The following is a 22,159-nucleotide window of genomic DNA, read 5'->3' as shown; positions in this document are numbered from 1 at the left end:
CAATCCTTCTAGACCAGCTCGTTGACATTGGTATTTCAGGCACTGCCCTCGACTGGTTCCGTTCATTTCTCAGCAACAGATCATTCAAGGTCAAAATCAATAACAAAGAATCACAGCCAATCAGCTCTAACCTGGGAGTCCCTCAAGGTTCTTCCCTCTCACCAACCCTTTTCAACATATAAATTCTACCTCTGCTTCCTCCTTTCTAAGCTGAAAATCAAACATTTCATATATGCGGATGACGTTCAAATTCTCATCCCGATCAAGGAGTCCCTACAAAAATCCCTAATCTTCTGGGAGACTTGCTTTCAGGAAATCAGCTCACTCCTCACTAAACTTAACTTAGTCATCAACAAAGACAAGACCGAATACCTCATTATCTCCCAGGAAGACAACCTCATTTCTAGAGAGACAGCCTCCCTTCTAATGGGTCAACCACAAGAAGACAGCCACTCTCTCCCCAACCCCCCTTCAACTATTCTGGACAACCTCAAAAACACGTCCTATGTAAGAGATCTAGGCGTGCTCCTGGACAACCATCTGAACCTCAAAATATTTGTAAACAATACGACTAAAGAGTGCTTCTTCAAATTACAAGTTCTTAAAAAGCTAAAACCCCTTCTGCACTCACACGATTTCCGCGTGGTTCTACAATCAATCATCCTTACCAAAGTTGATTACTATAACTCTTTGCTGCTCGGTCTACCTGCTACCACCATTAAGCCCCTACAGATGTTACAGAACTCAGCGGCCAGGATCTTGACGAACTCAAAAAAGAGAGACCACAACACGCCCATCCTCTACAACCTCCACTGGCTCCCGATCAAATATAGAGTTCTCTACAAAGTTCTGACCATCATGCATAAAACCTTACACAACCTAGCCCCAATTGATCTTACCTTCCAGCTTCGTACCAACAACTCCACGAGACCGATTAGAAAAGCATACCAAGGCACCCTTTTTGCCCTCAAGCCAAAACCTTGCTAAGGAATATGGCCCTTTCCACTGTAGGTCCTACTCAATGGAACACCCTCCCACCAGACCTCAGACAAGACCCCTGCCCGCATTCCTTCAAGAAAAAACTGAAAACATGGCTATTCAGCCTAGCGTTTCCAGAACCCGCTTGCTAGCCATACACTCTCGCTATTGTTCCTACATATCCTGTCTAATTCCCTTGGCAAGTATGGTTTGTTTTGAATGTTTTTAATTCGCTCTCAAAATCACCCTTAAATCCACCAAACATTCTTGATCCTTTGTTTTTCTTATCCTCCCTCCGCCTTCCCCCTCTGCATTCTAGCCCAAACTTATTCGATGCGTTCGACTGCTTGTTAACTTTATTTGTTTTATGCAAGGCAACTAGTATAAGATGTTAACTTTAATACCATGTTACTTAAAGTTTTTAAGATGTTTCTTGTTCTATGTAATGCTCTCAGGCAAGTTTTATTGTTTCACTGTAAACCAGTTTGATTTGTATCCAATGCAAGAAGATCGGTATATAAAAATAAAAAATAAAATAAATAAATAAATAAGTTATCCCTCAGTGATGTTGCCAGTCTTGAAGTGATCATAAATGAACAACTGTAACAGAATATAGGCATTGTGGCAGGACCCAGGAAACCTAGGTATGACATCAGTTTTGATCTGTGGAATTGCAAATCCACCTGCATATTGAAGGAGTGGAAGCCTTTGCAGTTTTTGTAGCTGACCTCACTTCTAGCAGATAGCCTGCTTGCTATGTGTGTTCAATTTATTGCACTCAGAATTGATGGAAAATGAGCAATCTCATGAAATTCTGTCATGATTTGCTATTGGTGCTATCAACTAGAGATGTGAATCGGGTGCCGGAATCGGTTCCGGTTTCGGTATCGTGGACCCGTGGGAAATTCAGTTTCCTGCGGTCCGGATTGGGGTTTTTTTCGGCTGTCCCGAGCCAAAAAAAAAAACCCACCTGACCCTTTAAATCTAATTATTCACAATCCCCCACTGTCCTGACCCCCCAAAAACTTTCCTAAAGTACCTGGTGGTCCAGCGGGGGTCCCAGGAGCGATCTCCCGCTCTTGGGTCGTTGGCTGCCAATAAACAAAATGGTGCAGGCCATCCTTACTCCTACCATGTGATAGAATGGCACTGATAGCCCCTGTCACATGGTAAGGGCAAAGGGCCATCGGCGCCATTTTGATTAGTGGCAGCCGACGGCCCAAAAGCGGGAGATCACTCCCGGGACCCCTGCTGGACCACCAGATACTTTAGGAAAGTTTTTTTGGGGGTTGGGAGGATGGGGAATTGTAAATAATTAGATCTAAATGGTCAGGGTGGGTTTGGGATTTCTTTTTCTGTGTGCCCTTCCCCCCCCCAAAAAAAAACCCGATAAGAAAACCATACGTAAATTTTGTGGGGTTTTCCTATCATTTTCGGGGACCCCCAATACATGACAGATTTAGAAAATATCATACGATATTTTCCTCCGTCAACAAAATGATGCACATCCCTACTATCAACAGGAAAAATACATACTGTATATTGATTAGTATTTCTGAGGAAAGAACTCAAAAACTGAAATACAGAGTAAGGTAATTGAGTCATCTCTCCCTGTTGTCACAGCGTGAGAGGTCTGTAAGATGCTGGTGATTGAAAAAGGCCAGGGTTGTAGTAAATTTAAGGTGGCTTGGTAAGGCCCGACTTTGCTATGCATAGGGCAACTGCTGGCAGAGGTATTAAATGGTTTCCTTATTAAATCTGAATCTATGAATAACTTGCTCTCCAGACAGATTTAAAATCTAGGTTCTAGGCTTTGTTAACTTAGTCATGGGGTACCTCCTCCTGCTCCTCTATTGTTTCTACCTCCATGGATGCAGATTCCCCAAAATCCATTTATTTATAGCACTGATTAAAACATTGACTCCACCACTGGCACTCTCTCAGCCATTACCCCATTGTCAGGCATATACACTCACAAACAAACAGCTATAGACACTCTCCAAGTGCAGGCACAGACACCCAAACAAAGAAAACAGACATATCCTCAGGGCAAACACACAAGAAATCACAGAGGAAGAATAACAACAGTGTGCAGCCACAGTCAAGAAAGCAAATAGAATGCTAGAGATTATTAAGAAAGGAATGGAGAATAAAACAGAGAATATCATAATGCTGCTGAATTGCTCCATGGTGTGACTCCATCTTGAGTATTGTGTGCAGCTCTGGTCACCACATCTCAAGAAAGATATAACAGGATTAGAAAAGGTACAGAGAAGGGTGACCAAACTGATAAAGGGGATGGAACAATTTCCCTATGATCGAGAGGTTAAAGGGGCACTTAGAGAAGATAAAACCATCGCGGAAAGATTAAAAGATTTCTTTGCTTCAATGTTTACTGAACAGGATGTTGGAGGGATTCCTGTTCTGGAGAAGGTTTCATAGGTAATGATTCAGATGGATTAAACCAAATCATGGTGAACCTAGAAGATGTGGTAGGCCTGATTGACAAACTGAAGAATAGTAAATTAACTGGATCAGATGGTATACACCCAAGGGTTCTGAAATAACTCCAAAATGAAATTTTAGATCAATTAGTTAAAATTTGTAAGCTATCATTAAAATCAACCATTGTGCCTGAAGACTGGAGAATGGCTAATGTAACCCCAATATTTAAAAAGTGTTCCAGGGGAGATCCGGGAAACTACAGACCTGTTAGCCTGACTTCAGTTCCAGGAAAAATAGTGGAAAGTGTTCTAAAGATCAAAATCACAGAACATATAGAAAGACATAGTTTAATGGAACAAAGTCAGCATGACTTTACCCAAGGTAAATCTTGCCTCACTAATCTGCTAAGTTCTGCTTCACTTTTTTGAAGGAGTTAATAAACATGTAGATAAAGGTGAATCGGTAGATATAGTGTACTTGGATTTTCAGAAGGCATTTGACAAAGTTCCTCATGAGAGGCTTCTAAGAAAAGTAAAAAGTCATGAGATAGGTGGTGATGTCCTTTTGTGGATTACAAACTGATTAAAAGACAGGAAACAGACAGTAGGATTAAATGGACAATTATCTCAATAGAGTGCCTCAGGGATCTGTACTGGGACCCGCACTTTTCAATATATTTATAAATGATCTGGAAAGGAATACGATGAGGGAGGCAATTATCAAATTTGCAGATGATACAAAATTATTCAGAGTAGTTAAATCACAAGCAGATTGTGATAAATTGCAGGAGGACCTTGTGAGACTGGAAAATTGGGCATTCAAAGGGCAGATGAAATTTAATGTGGATAAGTGCAAGGTGATGCATATAGGGAAAAATAACCCATTTTGAGATTACATGATGTTAGGTTCCATATTTGGAGCTTCTACCCAAGAAAGAGACCTAGGCATCATAGTGGATAATACATTGAAATTGTCGGTTCAGTGTGCTGCAGAAGTGAAAAAAGGAAACAAAATGTTAGGAATTATTAGGAAGGGAATGATGAATAAAACTGAAAATGTCATAAAGCCTCTGTATCGCTCCATGGTAAGACCACACCTTGAATACTGTGTACCATTATGGTTGCCGTATCTTAAAAAAAGATATAGTTGCGATGGAGAAGGTACAGAGAAGGGCGACCAAAATGATAAAGGGGATGGAACAGCTCCCCAATGAGGAAAGGCTAAAGAGGTTATGGCTGTTCAGCTTGAAGAAGAGATGGTTGGGGGGGGGGATATAATAGAGGAGTTTAATATCATGAGAGGTCAAGATCAGATAAATGTGAATCAGTTATTTACTCTTTCGGATAATAGAAGGACTATGGGACACTCTTTGAAGTTAGCAAGTAGCACATTTAAAACTAATCGTAGAAAATTGGTTAGTGGAGTTAGTGTAGCTGGGTTTAAAAAAGGTTTGGATAAATTCTTGGAGGAGACGTCCATTAACTGGTATTAATCATGTTTACTTCAGGAAAAGTCACTGCTATTAATTGCATCAGTAGTATGGGATCTTCTTAGTGTTTAGGTAATTGCCAGGTTCTTGTGGCCTGGTTTGGCCTCTTGGAAACAGGATGCTGGGCTTGATGGACCGTTGGTCTGACCCAGTATGGCAATTTCTTATGTTCTTAAGAAAGCCTAAAGAGGTTAGGACTCTTCAGCTTGGAGAAGACAGCTGAGGGGAGATATGACAAAGGTCTATAAAATAATGAGTGAAATAAAATGAATACTTGTTAATCAGTTGTTTACTCTTTCAAAAAGTACAAAGATCAGGAGACACACAATGAAATTACGGGGTAATACATTTAAAACTAATAAGAGAAAATATTGTTTTACTCACATATAATTAAGCTCTGGAATTCATTGCCAGAGGATGTGGTGAAGCTCTTAATATAGCTGTGTTAAAAAAGGTTTGAACAAGTTCCTTGAAGAAAAGTCCATTAACAATTATTAAGATAAGAGTTGTAGAAATCCACTGCTTATTCTTGGAATAAGCAGCTTGGAAACTGTCTACCATTTGGGATCCTGCCAGGTCCTCGTGACCTGGCTTGGCCACTTTTGGAAACAGGATTCTGAGTTTGATGGACCCATGGTTTGATCCACTATAGCAAGCCTTATGTTCATATGTTCTTAAGTACGAACAAGCTTGCTTATTTCAACCAAAGTAACCGCAAACACTCATATGCAACTCCCACTAATCTTCAGCCTTCAGCACTAACCACCATTCCAAGCAGCAGATCCCAAAAGGCAAGGCTTCAGTTTTGAGAGTAAAATAGAGGTATAAAAGCATGTGTGCACATTTCTTGACATATGTTCATACTCCATTTATAAAATACATAAATTGTATGCGGACTTGGAAACTCTGCCTATGGATATCCTAGTACCGCCCTGTTCAAGGGCAGATTGGCCTCTCGAGGGCTTGGGCATCCCCCGGTGGGCCAGCTGCACTGGTTCATGGCCTTCATCTCATCTCATACTGAGGAATTGCCATGGAATAAGTTCTTTTGTGGGGCCATGACACCCGACATGGCCCGAGGGAGGTGTGACAGGGTCGCGACAGAGCACAACCTGACATTGCCTGATTGAAGACTCAGCAGGGCCGTGATGGAGCCCAACCTGACACGGCCTGAAGAAAGACCTACAGGCTTGGCAAAAGGATGCATCTGGTAGTTGCAGGGCCACTTCCTCCCACTTTTCCTTTGGCAGTAAAAGAGCAGGGCAGGTGTTGCCAAGGCCCAGAAGAAAGGCAGATGCTTGAGAGGTGTGTGTGCGTGTGATAGAAAGCGCCAGCATATGTATATAAAAGAGAGAGAGAGCCTGAATATGTGCATGACAGACTGCCTGCATGTGTGTATGAAAGAGAGCCTGAATATGTGGATGAAAGTGAGACTTATGGGATGGCACCAACTGATTTGCATGGATGGAATGGGGGCTACAGCTTTGGGTACTCACTGCTGTCTAGAGTAGGCTCTATTTCTTAGTTATTTAGAAAAAAATGTGACATTTATTTTGGAGATATTTGGGCTTAATTCTGCCAGGTGTCACGGTCGACTTAGTGTGTTGATGCATGTGCTGCAGGGAAAGTGCACAAGGGAGTTAGATACCCCATGGGCTGGTTTTGAAAAAATCCCCTGGGCTGATATTTTCCTGCAATCTGCCCCTGGCCCTGCTTCTTCACTCACATATGTATGCGCAGCATTGCAAGTACACACTTACTCCCGCTCTTCTGAAAATTCACTTACCACATACTCAGGCTAATTACTCACATACACACACACACACATACCTATTTTATTAAAACAAACCTCATGCAAAGTTTTGAAAACTACCTCTAAAATCTACTATGCTGGGGATTCAACCCACTAGCATATATTTTAACCATAAGCAATCACTCTTCTTTCCTATTTTATTTAAGTGATTATTACAAATCTTAACCAATGAGATACAGAGTAGACTGTTTTCCTTTTAAATATGTATGGATCTATTCAGCAATAAAAACCTGGCTGCAAAAGAAGAAAAAAGAGGTTCATAAACCTTGAGTTGATCAATATGATTAGTAATTCATGGGCCTGACATTGGTAAGCAGTCTGATTAAATTGTGAGGTGTTAATTACAGAATATATTTTGAAATATCGAAAAAAAATGGAGACAATTTATAATTAATTAGTACCAATAAATTCCTAAACAATTGTCTATTAAAACTGCTTATTATTGTTGAACAAAATATATAGATGTCTATACTAGCTTCTTTTCTATCCTCAACCCCTCTAAAAATATATCAGTAAAAAGCAAGAAAAAATATTGTACAATATCACAATAAAATGATCCCTGAAAATGGAAAAGGAAATGAAATATTAAGAGCTAGCCAATAAGCAAATTGTTAACTTTTGCAGATTTGTAGACAAGGTTGTAGAAAGAAAAGCTGTGGTTCAAAAAATATACAGAATAATCAAATGCCTGCAGTAATAGAGCCATAAATATAGTCAGATCAATACTTAATGATGTTCCCAATTCCCACCCGCCCTCGAATGGATAAAGTACATTATTTTTTTAATATTAAGATGTTTAGAATTTTGTTGAATTTGATAGAACTACATGGAAGTTGACATTACTCTAGTACTTGCAGCCAATCTAAATATACAAGAAAAAAGCTGCTGATTCCCGAAAGCTAAGAAACAGACATCTGTATGCAAGCTTTGTGTACTGATTCTTGCCTTTACATGGGCAATTTATTTCAAACTATCCTATTCAGCCCTGGGGCTTTTTTCTCTTCTATTGGATGCACAGTTCAATTTGTATGCCCAACCTGCTCAGTTATGCCTAGATTAGTTGGTTCCCAAAACAGGAAAATGTCCTGGCTGAAGATATTAGACTTTAGGAGAAGAAGCTCCTTTATGATTTGCAATACTATCAAGTTTTACATTTTAGTTACACACTTGATTACTGCACATTGAAATCAGAGTGCAAAATTCATCATGTGTTTCTATAAAGCTCATATCTTCATATGTTTAGAGATATATGTACTAAATCATGAATGAGAAGCAGATGAACTAACCTGTAGAATTTTCAGCAGGTTTTTGGCAATGGGCAAAGGAGCTAGGATCTTCAAAAAAAGATCACTATACCTCATGTATAGATATATGTTTTGCAAAAACTAGCTCACAAATACATTTCAAGTGATGGTTTTTGCTGAATTCAGAATTAACGAGCCAGTATACATGATTTTGCATTGAAGCAGCTCATTCATTTCAGATTTGAATATAATTTTATGAGTAGCTAGTATTTATTTATTTTATTTACGATTTTTTTTATACCGGTATTCGTAAGTACATTGACCTCATAGTATTGGATGATAGTAAGGATGTGCAGCCAGAAAATATTTGTTTTTCTTTTCATTTTGTTTTATTATTATTATTATTCAGTTTGGTTTTCTTTTTGGTTTGTTTTAGTGTGCACTAAAACAAAAAATAAAATGAATGCACAACCCTATCGCATGCTTTGGGCCAACCTCATTGTACTTAGGAAGGGTCATTTTATAACTGTGTAGGAAAGGCTAAAGTGTATTCAGATGTTAGTCAACATTTTCAAAATGAACTTATATGCATATGTTCACTTTGAAAATGCTTGGACAGCTGTCCCAGTACCTTGCACAAAGTTGTACCTGCTTTTAACAATACCTAACTTCTACAGGGTAACTTATAGGAATATGCATATGAAGAATTTTCATTTAGTTTTGTTTTCATTTTCTTGTCCATTTCTTCCTTTTTTTCTTGTTTATTTTATTTTATTTTATTTTGTTTACCCAATTTCTGTGATTGACAGTGACAGACCAGCCAATAGCAAAGCAGTTCTGTCTATTGAACATGGGGCAGGGAAAGACAGAGATAGTGAGGGATAGTTGAGCTGACAAAAATGAAGATGCAGAGCTCCTGGTTAGGCCTTTGATCAGCTTATTCTACTATAAATACTAAAGATTTGGGTCAGCTTCACACCAGTTTTCAGTCCTCTGTATCTAGGATCCTGCTTGAAGAAACTAAGTCTGTATGTTCAATAAGTTCCAAGTGGCTGATATTTTTCTGCCTATGGTTAAATTATTGCTTTGCATATTATTTGTCTTATATCGGAGCTATTTGTAACCCTCTCTGTTAGTGAGAAGTGCGCAAACTACGCCAATTTACCACATATTGTGCTGGGACTTTGCAACATGATATTTTCCTTGGCCCTGACAAAGTTATCATGGACCTTCCCGTTATCTGCAAAGCTGACCAGAGATTTAGATGTGGAAAAGATGTGACTTATGATGAGTTGAAATCTCTGCTATTTTAGTTATATAGGATGAAATTTGATTCCCTGGAGACTGTATCTAAAGGCACAAAGAAACTCTGACCTCCATGGGACTGTGTCTGGCATTGAAAGAAAACCTTTGAATTGCTTCAAATTATAATTACCATCAAAGGCTTTCTTTATTTTGCTTAATGCACAGGTAGGAAATCTTTTGTAAATGAGCAGCTACATTATTAATCATGAGCTTCTCAGTGGGCTGTGTTAGTGTGTGGGAGGGGATGTGTGAGTGAGAGCCGAGGGCTGAGTGTGAATGAGAGCACTCTGCAATCATGAAAGGTGAGATATGGAAACAAAGGCAGCACTAATGGCAAAAGCAGAGCAGGAGTCCACTACATGATCAGCTTTTTCCACCACAATCAACTATTTTGCAGCAGTTTGGATTAAACAGAGTCACAGGCTAGATACAACCAAGGGAAAAACAGCTGATTGTAACAGAACAGCCAATTGGTCCTTACTTGTCATCATTTAATATATTACTTTGTTACTGTGCTACTATGGTCATATTCCATATGAGTGGATGATTTGTGTAGTCCATTAGTCTTTACTATTTTTCAAATGGGGGCTACTGTAACAAAAATATATTCAGTGTTAAAGCCAGGTTCATCTCTGTACAAAGAGGCCAGCTCTTTAGGCCAGGAGGATGGGGACCATCAGATGCTGCTGCTCACAAAAATGTTTGCTCCACCACACTCCACCTCCCTTTCAGCTCGTCTCCACCCAAGTCTCTCTCTCCCCCTCCCCCACCCAGCTCTTCTACCAGTATATCTCCACCACACTGTCCACCATCCTTCCAAGCCAGCTCTCCCCCAAAACACACTACTACTACCACTATGTCTACTCCTAATGCTCCTACTATTTCTTCTTCTACTACTACTACTACCACTATTATCATTTCCAAACAGAGCCACACTTAGGGTTAATAAGGGCTACCACTGGCTCCCAAGCCATACAGTGACAAACACTGTTGTAGCCTTTGCACAGGAAAGAGGTTTTGCCTTCTTAATAAAACAAAAAGTGGGGATGTGTCTTAATTAGACTAGTAATGCCTGATTAAAAAGATAAAGATTTCTATATATGTACTTCCCAGCTAATGAAGCACTTGTACATTCTACTCATGTCCCAGTTATACAGGTGACCTGGAAAGAAAGGGAAGATGAGAACATGCTGCTAATGGATTCTGTGAAGAATCATATTAAAAGTAATAAAATACAAAGAAACATACCAACTTATCTTCATATCTACTTTCAGGTGAGCTTATCTGCAAGCAGTCTTGCCTTGTCCCCAAAGATCCTTGACCTGTGCTGGCTTGGTCTCTTCCATTATCCAAGATCATTGTCATTTCAATCTTGTCTGCCAGAAGAAAGACTTTTATGGTATTCCACCCCCATTTCAGTCAATTTCTCTTCATTTCTATGTCTCCCTGTCTTCTTTTTTCCTCTTTTTTCAGATGCTTGACTCAAGCTACAAGTCAACTTCTTCCATGTTAGTCAAAAAAGGGAGTGTGTGTGGCATTTTATACCCACTGGGCTTCCTGAAATAAAGCAACCCTTTAAATGACTAGATATTTATCACAGTTTTGCAAACACTGTGGAATTGGTTGATTAGCTTATTATTCCCCATTTGTCATGCATGTTGTCATATAGGGATGGTGCTATAAGCTCTATGTACTAACTACTTTCCCTATAGGTGCAAGATTTCAGAAAACCTTTAAATTTCAAAGCTTTTTCCATGAGAAAATCTCTCTTTACCTGTGGAAAAAGACCAACTAACTATTCCCTCCCGCCCAATGCAAATAGATGTATATGTACTGATCAAAATGCGGGTACTTTTGCCCAGAGCTGAAAAAGGGAGTGGTGAGAATGGGAACGGAATACACAAGGGGCTTTCATTTTGAAAGCCTCAAGGTCCATATTCAAAAGGTATCTGGCTAGGGAAGTTAGCCTGATAAACCTATCTGGGTAACTTAGCTGGGATATTCAGAAGCATGTCTGCACCACTGAATATACCCAGATTACTTTTTAGTTAGCCAGATTAGTTTATCCTGCTAATTAGAGCTGCTCATTAGCGGGTCTTACTTATCCATCTAACAGGCCGATACAGTACAGTACAGTGCGCACTGTTAACCTGTGATTGGACACGTGTTTTCGACGCCCTAGCTTTATCCCTTATTCAGTAAGGGGTAATAGCTCGTCGAAAATGCGCGTCCAACCCCCCCGAACCTAATAGCGCCCGCAACATGCAAATGCATGATGATGGCCCTATTAGGTACTCCTGCGCGATTCAGAAAGCAAAATGTGCAGCCAAGCCACACATTTTACTTTCAGAAACTAGCGCTTACCCAAAGGTAGGCATTAATTTCTCCGGGCACCCTCCAACTTAATATCATGGCGATATTAAGTCGGAGGTCCCAAAAGTTAAAAGAAGTTAAAAAAAAAATTGAAATCAGCCTGCAGCTCGCGGGTTGAAAACCGGAAGCTCAATTTTGCCAGCGTCCGGTTTCCGAACCCATGGCTGTCAGCGGGTTTGAGAACTGACGCCGGCAAAATTGAGTGTCAGCTGTCAAACTCACTGACAGCCACCGCTCCTGTCCAAAAAGAGGTGCTAGGGACGCGCTAGTGTCCCTAGCGCCTCTTTTTGCCGCGGGCCCTCATTTGGATACAGAATCGCGTGCACAGGAGAGTGGCCTGTGCGTGCGCCGGGAGAGCGGGAGTTCGCCCGCTCTCCCGCGACTTTTACTGTATCAGCCTGTAACTTGAGGGATGAAAGAAAAGAAATAGATGCCTGTAGTCTTAAAACAATCCTTTATTGCAGTGGAGACACAAGGGTAGCCCTTGTGTCTCCACTGCAATAAAGGATTGTTTTAAGACTACAGGCATCTATTTCTTTTCTTTCATCCTGACGGCTATTATAGATCGCCTTCCTTCGTGCTTTTTGGGTCAGCCTGTAACTTAGCAGGATAAGTCTAAATCCATCTAAGTAAGCCAGATAATTAGCTCCTCCCTGTTATGCCCTTATTCTACCCACTACTTATAGTATTTCACCAGCTGAGTGTTGCTGAATATTGGGCCTCTCATGTCTACTTTTGGCAGGCATATTTGTTCTTGCTTCAAAGCAGGTACCAATTTACAGCATGCACCAAGACTCAGTCATAATCCTCCCAAACTGAGTTTTCCCTTTGAAAAAAATCTTGCAGGCCCAAGCATACAATGCATCTATGGAACTGCAAGCCCCCACTCCCCTGCCACAGGGTTGTGCCCTTAGTACAAAGGCTACACTATGGCCCAGTTTTCAAAGATAACTGGTTATCTAAGTTATCTGAATATAATGTATCTGGATAACTTAGAAGGGATAATCAACTGCATGGCAATCCCACTGAATATAACCAGATAAATGCTAGTTAACCGGAAAGTAATATAAGGATAACGTTAGACCTGCCAATGAGCATATAACACTTATTCAGTTAACTTAACTGGATAATTCTGAATACAGGCACTTATCTGGTTAAGATAACCAGATAAGTAATATAACCAGATAAGTTTCCCCAGCTCGATCTGCCCATTGTCCAGCTCCAAAATAGCTGGTTATCTACTTAGCTAGATAAATATGTATCCTTCTAAGAGGCAGCCGCTGAACATCACCAGATATTCAAAGGATACTATTTATCCAAATAAGTCCTACTTATCCAGCTAAGTAGCATTATAATATTGGCCTCTCTGTTTTTATTGCACTGAACTTCAGAGTTATTTAATGCAAAAAATGCATATTTTATTGCTTTATACCAAAAATACATTAGTGCCTTTTAGTATATCTACTCCTTAGAAACATAGTATCAATGTCATGATGACACAAAAAGACCAAATGGTCCATCTAGTCTACACAGCAGTTACTACCCTTAACAGAAAGCATGGGGGTAATCTGGAAGGAGCGGTAGTTATTATCATTAGCAAGTTGCTTGGTATTCTAGATAGACCTTTTGATCTTTTTCTGCCATCAATATTATGTTACTATGTTACTAAGGAGTAGATATACTAAAGGTCACTAATGTATTTTTAGTATGACAAATGCATTTATCACATGAAATATGCATGATTTTTTTATTGCATCAAATAACTGAAGTTCAGTGCAATAAAAATGGCCAATATTGAAATGCTACTTAAATGGATAAGTAGGACTTATTTGGATAATTAGCATCCTTTGAATATTGTATTGAAGACAATAGGGATATTTGTTCATTTAAAAATAAATGTTAATCTAAATTGAAACAGCCATTTTTGTTTAACCATGATTCAAATGCCCATTCCCTTGAAAATCATAACATTTTTTTAGATTCATTCATTTCATTCTGTAGTGCATAATCTTTTCAAATAGTCCATTTTATTTAAGAAAGCAAAAAAAAAACAAAAAAACCCACTCCAATCCTAAAATGAAATTTGGGCCTAAAAAGGCATGAAAATGAAAGAAATGATCTGAAACAACAGTTTAAGCCGTGCACATCTTTAGCAGACAATAAAAAAAAAAAGCCATCACAAATTGAATATTCCTTTTTACCGTGTACAAACTAAATGTGATGACCATTTGGCCCTAGTTCTTACCCTTTTTGAGCTCGGATATGAGAGATAGCAGTAGGGAAAAGGGGAAGGACTATTCTGATCAACTCCTCCCTTGAGGTTGCTGGAGTGGTCAGTCCCTGGGATTTTAAAAGTAGCTTGCATCAGTGCAAGAGTGGCAGTATAGCTCTGTTTTTACAGTTAGAGGAATTTGGAGATTTGTTTGCTATGGCTGGATTTTTTGGCTTCTCTTGGGGGTCAGGCTCCATTAGTCTGTCTCCATGAGACTGAGGTGAGGGAGATGTTCCCTACCAGTCACTCCCTATCTGGCTGGATATTTTGCAAAGCATTTTTTTTTGGTGCCTTTGGTAAGTTGTTGGAGTTTTGGTGAGACCCTTGGCTTTAGACCTGGGAAAAGATTATGGGGAAGTTTTTTTCCTCATGGGACCAGGATAGGGAAAACTCTGCTCCTCCACTCCTCAAACTTGGGAGTGGGGTGATGGTGGTGATCTGCTGTAACATATTCCTGGGCTTAGATTTAGTTGAAGCAGAATTTGGTTTTGTGAAGATCTGGGAGGAAGGCCCTTTAGCTGCCACCCTTCCTGCCCTGAAGGTGGGGCATTTGGAGAGATGTGGTGTTCCATGCTGGATGCTTCCTAATCTTGTTGAGACATCTGAAGAGGAGAACTATAAATAAGACCTTCTGAGACATTCTGAAGACCTCCATCTGGACTCTTCTTCCTGGGAGAGACTGTGCAAATACTAAATTTTACATTTTTCCACCAGCTTTTGAAAGGGAATTTTTTATGTCTAAACAGATACCCCTGTCAACTTGGGAACCTTACTTGTCCAGGACCTGGAAGATGAGAGTTTTCCTTGCCCTGACAGTGAGATACCATCAAAATTTAGAAATGCACCTGCAGGGACAAAACTGCTGATGACATATGTGAATTGGTGATGTCAAAATGTAGCTAAAAAAAACACTTAAATCAAATTTAGAATTGAGAACTCCTGGCATCATAGCCTTGAGTTTGTAAATCCAGTGCTGTTCTAAACCTAACAGTCTAAGGTTTAATTCATCCCTACGCCAACTGGCAGTAAGCTGGTCAATCACACAAAAATGCAAATCAGTAAAGCAGTGATTAAATGCATTGCTATGAATCATGAAAGGAACATTCAACCGGTGATGAAACATGTTCGACCAATGCTCAATCATTCTTTTTTTCGCAATCCTCTTAATTTTGCCAACTTAAACCTTCTTGCATAAGGTAAATAACCCCTGGCAATGTACAAGAAGTGGAGTATCTAAATGTGATAGTATAGTTGGCTGTGGAGACAACTGGAATTTTTGTGGCTCTTTGTTGGTGTCAGTATTTAAAGCTCCCACTTTTGTGGGTAAAAATGCATTTTGCTTGTCAAAGCAGAGGCTTTTAATATTGCTCTTTTGTGGCATTGCTAGCGGTCTTAGGGTAGCCAAAATACAGATTCAGGCTGGACTCTGGTAGGAATCTTGTATAAACGTCTTTATTAGTGACAAGAAACAAATGATAGAAGCTCTGCTATTCTTCACAGTTCAACAAGACTATTACAACGTACAGCCAAACAGTATTTTCTTTCTCTAGGCTTCCTTCTCTTCCCTAGGCCTCCTGTTCCCTCCTGGGCCTGGCTAGTTATACAGCTTCCCAGGGACCTCTGCCCAGACCAAGATTCCCTGTTGTCTTAGGCTTAAGGTGGACTGAAAACCTCAAAAAAATAGGAAGTAATCTGGTAATACAAACATCAACACAAAGGCAAAAAAACTGCACCAACTTTAGGTAGTTGTATTCTACAATAGTGACAGTGGCATATTAAGGGGGGGGCAAGGGGAGGTCTGCCCCGTTTCGCAAGAGGGGGAGGGGTGCCATTGCTGCTGGCAGGAATGTCCTGCAGTGGCGCAGAACAGTGGCATGGAGGGGGAAATCCTGCCAGCAAAAGCAAGGACCTGCAGTGGCAGAGGCCAGTGACACTTCCTGGAGCTGGCGAGACAGCAAAAAACAGGCCCAGCATTGCTGCCAGCACTCCAAGAGATGGCTGCAGAAGAAGAGGCCCTGTGGTGCCACTGGCAGCTGAAGAAGGGAGAGACTGGCCCTGAAAGAGTAAGTGCAAGTGTATGAGAGAGGGTGGGTGTGTTTTTGAGGATGTGTGTATGTGAGTGTGTGTTTTAGGGTGTAAGTGTGTGTGGGTGTGGGTGTGTATGAGAGTGTGTGGGTGTGTGTATGAGAGGGTGTGTGGGTGTGAGTGTATGAGAGGATGTCTGGGTGTGTATGAAATGGTGAGTGTATAAAAGAATGAGTGTGTGTGTGCCTTTTGGTTGTGTATGTGAGAGAGGATACCTGTGTGTGTGTGAGAGAGGGTGCCTGTGTATAGGGGTGAGAGAGAGGAAGCATGTGTGTGTGTGTGTGTGTGTGTGTATTAGCTGTGAGAGAAACACAGAGGAAGCATGTCTGTGTGTGAGAGAGACACAGAGGAAGTGTGTGTGTGTGTGAGCGTGTGTGTGTGTGTGAGTGTGTGTGTGTTAATGAACTCCAGTGTATCCTCCATTGCATAGAGTGCCATTTTGATATATGGCAGCTAATTCAACTGTAATACATCATAATGGTGCCCTCCACTGTGGAGGATCTGCTGGAGTTCATTAACTCTGGTGCAATGACCCCAGCAAAGAAGAACCGAAGAAATAAATCACAGAAAAGGAGTTCCAAGGCTTGGCTCCATGCCGGGGCCTAACCCTGGACCGAGGTTCAGGTGTCAGATCTGGCCTCTTGGCCTGGCCCCTCCATTGGGCTTGGGTCCAGTCCGAGGTCCAAGCTTCAAGACCCTGCCTCCAGGCCAGGACCCGGTGTCTGGCCTGGGTCCAAGTCCTGGCCAAGGCCCAGGTATCAGGATCCAGCCTCTGGGCCAGGCCCTGGTGTCAGGTTTGGGTCAGGGCTGAGATCCTGGCATTGGAATCTGGATTATGGGCTGAGACCCAGCATCAGGCCTGGCTCTTTGCCTTGGCCTTAGCTCAAGAGCCAGGTGTTTGGACCTAGCCTCCAGGTCAGGTCCAGGCATCGGGCCTGGGTTGGTGCCGAGGCCCCGATGTTGGACCCCGGTCTCCGGACCAGACATGGTGTTGGGCCTGGTCCAGGCCCTGGCTTAGGCTGAGGTCAAGGCATCAGGACCTGTCCTCTGGATCGGGCCTTGGTGTCAGGCCTGGTTCTAGGCCTATTCCCCAGCATCAGGACCCAGCTTCCAGACTAGGCCTGGATCTGAGCCCTGGCCTAGGTCAAGGCCTATGAATCATGACCCAAACTCTGGGCTGTGCCCTAGCATTGGGCCTGCATCTGGGCCAAGGTCCTGGCAAAGAATGCAGCCTCTGGGCTTGCCTGTGACATCAAGCCTGGGTCCTGGTCCTGGCCTAGGCCAAGGCCCAGGTATCAGGACCCAGCCTCTTGGCTGGTCCTTGGCATCAAGCCTGGGTCTGGGCTGAGGACCTGGCATCAGGACCTGCTCTCCAAGCCAGTCTATGGTGTCAGGCCTGGGTCCAGGCCCTGGCCCTGGCTTAGTCCCAGGCCTCTTGCATAGACCTAAGCCATGTCCATTCCCAACACAAAGTGAACCAAAGGAAAAAGTGTCTGGACCTTGACCTAGCCCCCATGCAAGCCTTTTCTGTGAATCTACCAAGGACTGAGTGAGCACCAGGGAGGATCCTGACCTCGACAATTTTCTGGGTGGGAGGGATGGGTGGGTTGCACGGGAAGCCGTGGGAGACCCCGCTTCTTTTTTTTTCATTTTTGTGTTTAATGTTTATTTTGTTGTTTTTTTAACTAAAGGAACAAAATTATCAATACATGAAAAGAAATTCATGTGGAAAAAGCTCCCCAGAAATGAAACAAAAAATGAAATTACATTTTCCACCTCTTCCCACCCCTATTGGTCACCATGTACAAAGGTGAATGTCGTATTCCTCTTGTAATGAATTCATCCTCTCTGTACTATATCTTTATGTATGAGGGCCTTTCCACATTCTGAATCCACTACGGCCTGGTTGGGCGCTTCATTCGGCTCCACTGAAATTACGAAGTCTGAAAGTTCCTCATGTGGTCCATCTACCAAGTTACAGCTCAGCAGTTTCACAAAAGTATTGCCCATTCTTGCTCCCACTCTTCATTCTCCACAATGGGAGCATGCCTGTGGGATTTGTTCCGTTTTGATTTTGACAGGGTTCAATGAGAAGGTTTGGTATTCTCTTCTTCAGGTGGCTGTGTTCTCTCTTGCCCTTTTCTACTAACTTGTGCTCACATTCTGTGTCCAGCAGCTATTGGCAGTCCTTATTAACACGGTCTTCCTTGTTACAGAAGGAACATGGCCACAACGATTTTTCAGTTTTAAGTTTACCACTTACTACCAAGAGTTCTCTATTTTTTTTTCTTATAGGGGAAAACACTTTTTCTCATGTCCTTTCCCGGCACAAAATGAAGAAAAGGAAAAAGTGTCTGGATGCAGGTGGTTCCTCTGAGGTTCCTTTTTCCGCCAGCTCTTAAGTCGTCCCTGGGTTGAAGGTCCTCTCTTGACAATGCACACATTAGCATCTGCTTTTGACTGAGTTAATAGGTTGACAACCATGCCTTTGGCCATTTCTGGCCAAATATCTTTGCTTCCCACAGTTGAAACAAGTAAAGTAGTCTGATGGTTGTGCTTTAAGTGCGGAGGCAAGGTTGCCCTGCTCTGACGACTGCTGTTCAGGTCCTGTGCTCTCACTGTGCGGTTTGTCCCTACAGCCTCTGCACTACTTACAGCATCAGCTGATCCTGATGAAAGGTGTCTGCCACTTCCAAGGCTTTCTCCAGGCTGAGCCTTGGGTGCCGACACAACCAAATCCTCATGGGTCAGTCCAGCCCATCTAGAAACTGCTCCAAAATGACCTGATTGATTAGCTCGAGACTTGTCTTTGCCTTAGGCTGTAGACACTTCTATCCGTCATCTTTTAGCCAATGGAAAAGGCTTTGTGGGATTTCCCCTGGTTATAGGATACTAGGGATGTGAATCATTTTTTGACGATTTAAAACAATCGTCAGATATATTTTAAATCGTCAAAAATCGTTAGAGCCGTGATACAATAGCAATTCCCCCAATTTATCGTCAAAAAATCGTAAATCGGGGGAGGGCGGGAAAACCGGCATACCAAAACAACCCTAAAACCCACCCCGACCCTTTAAAACAAATCCCCCACTGTCCCAAACCCCCCCAAAATGTTTTAAATTACCTGGGGTCCAGTTGGGGGGTCCCGGCGCGATCTCCCGCTCTCGGGCCACGGCTGCGTTAATGCCCTCACTAAGTCATAAGGGTCGTATGACATAGTGAGGGCAAAGGTAGCGCCGGCGCAATTTTGAATATTGGCAATACGGCCCGAGTGCAGGAGGTCGCTCCCGGACCCCCGCTGGACTTTTGGCAAGTCTTGTGGGGGTCAGGAGGCCCCCCAAGCTGGCCAAAAGTCACTGGGGGTCCAGCGGGGGTCCGGGAGCGATCTCCTGCACTCGTGACGTCGGGTGACAGGAACCAAAATGGCGCCGGCACTACCTTTGCCCTGTCATATGGTAAGGGCAAAGGGCCACCGGCGCCATTTCTATTAACGCAGCCGTGGCCCGAGAGCGGGAGATTGCGCCGGGACCCCCCCACTGGACCCCAGGTAATTTAAAACATTTTGGGGGGGTTCGGGAGGGTGGGGGATTTGTTTTAAAGGGTCGGGGTGGGTTTTAGGGTTGTTTTGGTGTGCCGGTTTTCCCGCCCTCCCCCAATTTACGATTTTTTACGATTTTTTAACAAAAAAAACCCATGACGATCAGATTTCCCTCCCCCCCCCAGCCAAAATCGATCGTTAAGACGATTGATCACACGATTCACATCCCTATAGGATACTGATTCAGAACTGCTGTTGCTGGTCTCTGTTGTATAACCCATTCTTTCTAGGATGATGGTTTTGACCATGGAATAGTCGGCTCTCTCATCGAGATTGGCTGCTTGGAAGGCTGCTTGACTCTTGCCAGTGAGTAGGTTTGCTAAGTATGTAGTCCATCTGACTTTTGGCCAGCTCATCAGATGGGCAGTTCTTTCAAAATTCTTTAAGAAAACATCCAGGTCTTCTCCCACCTTCATCTTAAACAGAATAAGAAGTGAATTGCATATGCCAACTGGGTCAGTACCATTTGCTGGTTGTTCACCAATGCCAGCTGCAGGGCCATTTGTTCATTCAGGGTGTAAACTGCCCTCCAGGTTTCTGCTGTCACTTAGCGAGGACCTGCATGATTCACTTCATGCTAACCCATGGGCTCTGATACCACAAAGGTTTGCTGAAGGGATCTGCCCTGTTCTGGAACACTCAAACACAACTTCCTTTTTCATTAGAGAAAAAATAAAACAAAACCTGCCTGTTCGGCACTGACTTACTATAGATATGAGTCCCTCACTCCAGGCAAAGCTATCCTTCATAGCCTGTTTGTAAGGCCCAATAATAGAAAAGTAACGGAAGGGAAACAATATTTCTCCTTTGTTTTCTTCTTTTGGCATGGTTTCTTTGTATGTGCAAGGCTTTAGCACAGAAAGCCCCAAACTGACTCCGTACGTGGCACCATGAGCAGTCTTAAGATAGCCAGAGGACAGATTCAAGCTGGACTCTGGCAGAATTCTTGAATAAACTTCTTTATTAGTGACCAGAAAACAGACAAAAACAGCTCTACTATTCTTTGCAGTTCAACAACACAAATGTAGTATCACATTTTACAGTTCAGCAATATTTTTCTTTTTCTGGGTTTCTTTTTCTCCCCTGTGCCTACTGTTTCCTCCTGGGCTTAGCTAGTTATATACTTTCCCAGGGACCTCCACCCAAATCATGATTCCCTGCTGCCTTAGGCTTAAGGTAGACTGGGCCAGATCTCCGGATCTGGTGCTGCAAGTTGTTTTGGGGTTTTTCTCCTGTATCCTCCTTTACACCTCTATATACAGTTTTACTTTTTATGACATATTACCCAGCATATCTTTCAAAAAAATGAATAAGCAAATGAAAACATTAGTTATATGGCTAACTGGTGACCACTGGACAGGGCCAGATATTCAGGCATCGCCACTTAGCTTTACAAAAAAAAGAATAAACCAACAAAATCAATACGAAAATTAAGTGGATAGGAAACAATGGCAGAGTGGTAAAATTATTATTTAGGGGTTAATACTGTAAAGCTAGTTGGATCTGGCCTTTAAACCTATCCATCTAAATTTAGCAGGATGTTCAGAGGCCTAGCTATGCCACCGAATATTCCAGGCAACTTTAAAGCATGGTATAAAGCTAAGTTAGCCAGATATGTAGTTTGCAGCTGCTAATCAGGACCGGATATTCAGACATTGCCATTTAACTGGATAAGTGCCTACTTATCTCGCTAAGTGGCACTGAATATTTATCCCCCAGATCTAATAAGCTAGCAAGATAATTAAGCCTTAAGTGTAGTATGGAAAATGGAGACTGAAGTAGAAATGATTGCGATTTTTGTTGTCATTGTTTTAATTTATTGTTTGTTGCGCATGTTCTAATGTTTCTTATTTTATTGCTTTATGCTTGTTTTATTAAGTCCACTTTGGACTGATTTGGATTGCTGAACTATAAGATAAAAAAAAAATTAAAAATCATCTACATTAGTAACAACCAGGGATGTACAGTGAAATTGTGTTCATTTTAGTTAAATTTACTCATTTTTTGAATTATTTTTCTTTGTTTATTTCTTTTTGTGGGCTTTTTATTTTATTAAATTTTATTCATTTCAGAAAATGGTGATTATATTCACAATTAGCATACACTAATTGCATACAGCATTCACTATTTGCAAATAAGGGGGTAATTGTCAAAAGCATTTACATGATTAAAACTGGGTTTTACACATGTATATGGCACTTTACCCGTGTAAGTGGACAAAAATTGCTAAGTATATGCCATTGAACTGTCCATAGGTTTTAACCATATTACGTGCATTTAACATGGACAAATGGGCTTTTGAAAATTGCTACAATACTGTTAGTCTTTTGAAAATTACCTCCATAGTGTAAATATTTTTCAAAATGACTGAACCCAAACATTTTCAGAGGGGTTTTTGTTTCAGGGTAAAATGAACCAAAACAAAATGCCAAGTTCAGTTTGGATTACCATCCATTTTAAAAGAAATGCACATCCCTAGTAGCATTTGTTTTCCGGCATGAGGATGCTAGTAATAAAGAAGCACAATTTTGAGAGGTTGCTTGTTTCATACCTATCT

The sequence above is a fragment of the Rhinatrema bivittatum genome, chromosome 2, assembly GCF_901001135.1.
Source record: "Rhinatrema bivittatum chromosome 2, aRhiBiv1.1, whole genome shotgun sequence".
Lineage (NCBI taxonomy): Eukaryota > Metazoa > Chordata > Amphibia > Gymnophiona > Rhinatrematidae > Rhinatrema > Rhinatrema bivittatum.
This window is presented reverse-complemented; position numbering follows the sequence as displayed.